Below are 6,936 nucleotides of genomic sequence, written 5' to 3'. Positions count from 1 at the left end.
ACTCTCACATCCATACATGACCACAGGAAAAACCATAGCCTTAACTAGACGGACCTTTGTTGGCAAAGTAATGTCTCTGCTTTTGAATATGCTATCTAGGTTGGTCATTATGTCAAACTACAAGTTACCAATTACATTTTAAATTTTATTTCATTAGAAAAAAAGTCATACACTCCATAATATAACCACTTACTTGTTTTCAAAGTGTTTCACTTGTTTTCAAACATATCTTTAAAAGATATATTATGTTTTCACTTACATGTGGCATCTAAAAACAGAAGACAAAAGAATTAATACAACAGAACAGAAACAGACTCACAGATACAGAAAACAAATTACCACATGGGGGACTGGGGTAAGAGGAGGGGCAAGATAGTGGGAGGGGAGTAAGAGGTGAAAATTATTAGGTATAAAATAAAAAAGACACAAATATGTAATGTACCATACACGGTACATAGGCAATGTTCTATAATAACTGAACAGAGTATATCTATGAAAATGTTGAATCACTATGTGGTACACTTGCAACTAATATAATATTGCAAATCAGTTATACTTCAATTTTTTTTTAAAAGGTTTGTTTGTAGTAACTTTCATCAGTTTGAAGTTGAGGTATAGGAATAACAACCAAATCTGTGTGAAATCTCTTTGTTTCTATTGGAGCAAACATGCTATTTACTATTATAATAATAATGATAAATAGGAATAATAAACAACTATAGTTCTTCTCTTTCTCTCCCTCTCCTTCCTACTCTTTCTCCTTTCGTCTCTTTAGATGGCCTGTTTTCTCCCCTATGGAGATTTTTAAGACCTTACAATTTTATCTTTAGTGTTCTGTAACCTCACACTAATGTGTCTAGGTTTTGCTTCACTTCATTAATCATGCTTGGCACTTGACAGGCTTTTTCATTTTATTTTATTTTATTTTTTTTGAAAGTTTTAAATTTTATTTTATTTTTAAACTTTACATAATTGTATTAGTTTTGCCAAATATCAAAATGAATCCTCCACAGGTATGTTTCCCTCTCCTCTATTAAGTCTCTCCTATTGTTCTAATAATTTCCTCTCACCTCCTTTGCTCATTTCTCTCTTTCTGATACTACTATTAATTAGGCATCAAAATTTTGAAGCTAACTCTCCTGTTTCTCAGTTTTTATGTCCCAATTTTTTTTCCCTTTGCTCCACATTCTGAGAGATTTACTTATTTATATTTCTCAGTTCTTTTTTAATCTTTCCCCTCTGTAATCACATCCTAAATTTCTAGAAATGCACTGGTTCACCAATAGTTCATTTTTCAGTGTAGCCTGTTCTTGTTTGATGAGTACGATATCATCTCACACTTCTCTAAGAATGATTTTAGAGATTTTCTGTTTTCATCTCCCTCTGTCCCTTGTTGAAGTCCATTTTAAATTCTATTTGTTTCTTTCTTTTTCAGTCCTCCTTTCTTTATACCAAAACATTCCTCAACTTTCTGGAAATAGATCTGTTCCTATTCAAGAATGTGGAAGGAATAAGTTTGACTTGAAGCTGTGGGCCCACAGATAGGGCTTGATGATTGATGGACCTTCATTTAGGGTTTTGGGAAAACACCCACAAAGGCTACAATAACAGCTTTTGTCTGCAATGCTAAACCTTCAATTCCCAAGTTCTGCTTGCTGCTGCTAAGTCACTTCAGTCATGTCCGACTCTGTGCGACCCCATAGACGGCAGCCCACCAGGCTCCCCAGTCCTTGGGATTCTCCAGGCAAGAACATTGGAGTGTGTTGCCATTTCCTTCTCCAATGCATGAAAGTGAAAAGTGAAAGGGAAGTTGCTCAGTCCTGTCTGACTCTTAGTGACCCCATGGACTACAGCCTACCAGGCTCCTCCATCCATGGGATTTTCCAGGCAAGAGTACTGGAGTGGGGTGCCATTGACTTCTCAGAAGTTCTCCTTAGACAGTTCCAAATTTTTAAAGGAATTATTGTGTGATTTTTTTTTCTCCTTTGAAATATACAGCAGGTTTCCAGTAGGTACGCTTTCTGAATGAAGAGGGAAACTGACTGTTGACCATCAACGAATTCCTCATTTCCAGTCTCACTTTCTCTTCCCAGTCTAATACAAGAACCTCTGGAAAACCTGCCAGCCAGCCTGGCAGCTCCCTCAGTATGTCTTCTCTACATTCATTCTGGGCTATGACTTTTTTTTTCACTTCATAATGCATTTACCATATACTTCCTGCTTCCAGAAATATGGCAAAAGCTCTGCTCCTCTGAGGGCTTGGGATTTTGTAGGTTTATGTCTATTTTTGCTCCTTACTATCATATATATTAATATTTGAGAGGTAGAAGAGGAGAATCATATGGTCGGTAACCTACCTTGGACTAGAATTCAACCTTCATTTCATCAATCTTCAGGTATTGCTTTGATTATTTCTCAGTTATTTCCTTTCATGAACAACAATACAGAGTTATCATACTGGAAATAAAGAAGATAGATATCAGAAACTACCTCCTGTAAAATTTTAGCTATATTATCCTTGACTCACACAGCTCTCAGCCCTCCCTTCAGCAAAGATGCTTCCATCAGTGCCATTTCTAGAAGTTATTTATTGAGGGAAGCAATTTTCAGCTTTTTGCTTCTCTGACACTGCACAAATACATGTCTTAGCATTCTTTCTCATTCCCTCTAAAATATATTTTTATTGCAATCTATCTACTGTAGATCTATTCCATAATCTATTTAGAAGATCCTGACCTTGCCACTGGGATGTGACTGTGGTATATATCTACTAATGTCTCAAAGCAGCATTATTCTGTTTGGATGGAGAAGGTTCTCTGGTCAGTAAAATGTGTACAGAACTTCATGTTGAGTTTCAGGCCAGCTGCCCAGGTAACCTCTTCTGAATCCATTTTAATACCAACTGTGGCATATTGCTCTGACCGTGGCTTTTACCTATTTCCTCTGCATCCGGCTCAACACATCTTGGCATTCTCTGATATAAAAAGGGCCTTTTCCTTTTCTTTCTTCTTTCATTGCTTCCTCCCTCCCCCAACACATTGCTTTGTGAATACCAATATAGAGTAATGGATCTAGATTGTGAGACCATGGAAAACTTTCTAGCTCAAAAAAAAAAAAAAAAAAAAAAAATCTAGGCTTGGTTCTCTACCACAAAATCAGATTTGATTTTTTTTTCTTCTTTTCTTCTCCTTTCACCTACCTCTCTCTCCCATCACTCTTCCCTCTTCCAAACCCTCTTCTGGTCCTTTCTCTTTCCCTTTTCTTTTCTTCTTGCGATTCTTCCTCCTCTTCCTTCTTTGAAATGAACTTCTTCCTGCATCAAGGCTTCCCTCAAAATACCCAGGTTTCTGGTAAGCAGTTCTGATTCTCAACCTTGAGCCGCTATAACCTGATGTTTCAGGACCTGCAGAAGTTTATGACAAAGAGCTGAAGATATGTGGAACAAATAGGTTTTAAAAACACCCCCCTCAGCAGTGTAAACAATCCAATCAAAGGCCTTTGAAACCAAACCCAGGGAGCTCAACCAAGGAACCTCACAGGGAAGATGCTGCGAGTCTTCCATTTGTCTCAAAGAGGCAAACTTCCTCCTTTGGTGGACACTGATTCCAGACTAAAAATCTCTGGAAATAGGATTCTTTCCTCCTGATGGAGGCACTCTCATATTGGGTCATCATGGATTCAAGAGGTGTGGTGTAACTCATAATCTGAGATAATGCCAGTCTGAAAGACTCATGGCCAAGATACTTCTTTTGTAACTGTTTCAGCCTTCTGGGCACCACATGCCCTTTGGCATTTAAGTGGGCATTGTCAATGATAAACAAACAAAGCCAGACACTAGTTAAAATGGTAAGGATGAACTTAAATCAGTAATGTGCAGTGCTAAGTTTTTTCAGTCGTGTCCTACTCTTTGCGATCCTATGGACTGGCAGACTATGGATCCTAGCCTGGCAGACTCCTCTGTCCATGGAGTTTTCTAGGCAAGAATACTGGAGTGGGTTGCTGTGCCCTCCTCTAAGGGTTATTCCTAACCCAGGGCTCAAACCTTCATCTCTATGTCTCCTGCACTGGCAGGCAGGTTCTTTATCACTAGCACCACCAAGCTAATATACCATTGCAGTAGGGAAAAGGGGCCAGTGTGAACTGAATTCAACTTTGATTTGTATAGCGGTGACTGGATGTTTTAAAGGGAAAATGAGGGAATGGGGAGGGATGAGGGGGGCTCAATGGCATCAGAGGTGTGAAAATTTACAAAAGTGGGGATTTAGAAAATTACAAAAAGTGGGAAGGGTCCATATGAAACCCATCTGGGCTTGCTAACTGGTTCTTATAGAAGTTAGCTGCCTAGCCTCCCAGCATGACAGGGAGACAGGTGCTAGCTGGAATAGATAGTGCATTCTTGTGGCAGCCTTGAATTTTCTCAGGCAGGCACTTTAAGGGGTCTAGGGTCCTCCTAGGGAGGTGGTCTTGAGCTGTTAGAAGCTATACTGGTGTTTTGTTCCCTTCTTTGCAACTGAAAATTGGAGCCCAGCAGAGAAAGGGCTCAGAGGACTCAGGCTAGTGTTTGGTCCAGGAGAGAATCTTTTTCAGTATATCAAGGCTCTGGTCTAGTTAACTTAGTCAATTAATATATCAGGATTCTGGCTCCAAATTCAGGCCACAGATTAAAGGGGAAAGATCTTATGTGAGGTTCTTAGACTGGGTGTGGTCATTAGGGAAAACTTATGAGAAACAGTGGAAAATTTAGTTTAGACCATGATGAACAGGAGACAATTCCTCAAAGCAAGTATGCTTTGCTGACGTCCAGTCTGTTTATCATGCATAGGACTTTCCATCAAGGATGTGTTCCCATTTGTCAAAATCTGAAAAGAAAACACAACTCAATACATCTAAGATGTCTTAGAAGGGGATGAACCCACAGAGGGAAACAAGATTGGAGTGAAAAACAGAGGTACACTCTGGGTGTTACTCCAAGCCCCTGGTATTCATTATTCTTCCCACACACAATTGCCATGTAGAGATTAACATTTTATATTTCCATATGCTTGAACATTTTTGAGTGCTGTTAAAGGTGCCCACAGAAAATGCGGGTCACACGGATTATTTAGACTACACTTGCCAGGCCATATTTTTGAAACCTCGCTTCTATTTTTGTGAGCTAAAATTTTGCAGGTGGTAAGGTGGTAGATGCAAATATCACAACGTGAATATGAGCCAATTAACCAAGAACCACATTTTATGAGGTTGCAACCACCTAATTGTTTTGTGTCTGCAGCTAATTATTTTAGGGAGATATTTCTGCATATGGAAAAGGAGTCTGTTATTTTAATTGAGTGTATTACAAAACAAAAGTTCTGCTGTAAGTACATCAAGGGCAGAGAGATCGCGTCTTCTCTATGTTTTATAAACTTCCATAAATCACTTTGGGCCCATGGATTCTAAATGAGTATGAACGGCTATTGGCAACGTGACTCTAAAATTTGGAAAACAAATCAAATAGCTGGATGCAGTGAATAAAATATTTTAAAAATTTTGTGTGGTTGGTACTGTGATTAACCCATTGACTACTCATAGACTCAAACAAGTTTTGAGCTGGAAAGAAATATGGAAGTCATTTATTCCAATAACTTTATATTAAAATTTGGAAATTATGACCTACATAAGTTATGTGACCTACTCGAAGTGTGTATGATGGCCCGCAGAGTATATGATGTCTACACCAGTACACCCAGCAACAGAACCCAAACTTCCCCAACTTCTTTTTTAAAGTACAATATTAGAGGCAGCACGTGTCAATGGAAAACGTACCTCTTCAACCCATACATGCCAGGCCTAAGGGAATGCTGACAAATTAATTTTATTGCAGGGGGCTAAACTCGCTGTTCTAAATTGGTCTGTCCAGAGGAAAAGTGGGCAAAGTATGCAGTTTTATGCAGATAGATTTTATTTTTGTTATTATTGCAGCTGCTCATTGATATTTTAATGCAAGTTTTTATTGAGCTATGCCCCAAGGCTTTTTAAATTGAGGGTTCAATTATTTCTAAAATCTAATAATTAAGTAAATTAATGAGCCTAGTCAGAAATCTGGCAACCTGATTATAAGGATTAAATCCAAGAAATATTAACAGGAGGGAGTTTTTTTCCCTCTTTACAGGAAGATCTTTTAAAATCCTTCAGACTATGTTTCATGGACGTAAATGAAGTCTGACACTGAGAGCCATGAACAAGTCAGTGCACAAACTTGGATTATGAATATAGCTTAACAGTACATAGGGGTGGTCAGGGCAGACCTTCTTATCAAAGTTTTCCCTCCCTTACAAAATAAATTTTGAGTTTCAGTAAGTATAGCCTCTAAAAACACAGAAGAATATTACTGTGTTCATGTCCCTTCACATGAAGATAACATTTGATAAATCATGATATTTTCAGAAGAAAGTGACCATAATATGAACTCAAAAACCATAAAATGAAGCCAAGTTAAAGAAGCTAGGAATGTTGGATTGGGAAAGACTGATTCCCAGGGAGCTTGATTTATTTCTTCTTAATAATTAAAAAAAAAAAATCATGCTGACTCTGAATGACCCTGGAGAATGCACCTAATTTCAGCTTTGGGTTCTGCAAGCTCTTCCATGTTATTGCTTTGCTCCTAGGACAATGACTCAGTCCCACCCTGGGTTTACCACTTGAGTTTCAAAGGGCAGTCTGAGAGAGAAGGCTACTTCTTTTCATTTCTAAGTCCACAGAGTTTCTATTTGAATTCCTCCCTAAGTGTGTTTTGTTTTTGTTTTCCCAGTCCCAGTACCTGAACTTTAGGTTTGGTAAGTTGTACAGCCATGCATTCTTGCACAAGACTACCTTGACTCCCTGTCTTTATGCTAACCTGACTTTCTGGCTATGAAATTAAAAGATGCTTACTCCTTGGAAGGAAAGTTATGACCA

The sequence above is a fragment of the Bubalus bubalis genome, chromosome 20, assembly GCF_019923935.1.
Source record: "Bubalus bubalis isolate 160015118507 breed Murrah chromosome 20, NDDB_SH_1, whole genome shotgun sequence".
Taxonomy (NCBI): Eukaryota; Metazoa; Chordata; class Mammalia; order Artiodactyla; family Bovidae; genus Bubalus; species Bubalus bubalis.
This window is presented reverse-complemented; position numbering follows the sequence as displayed.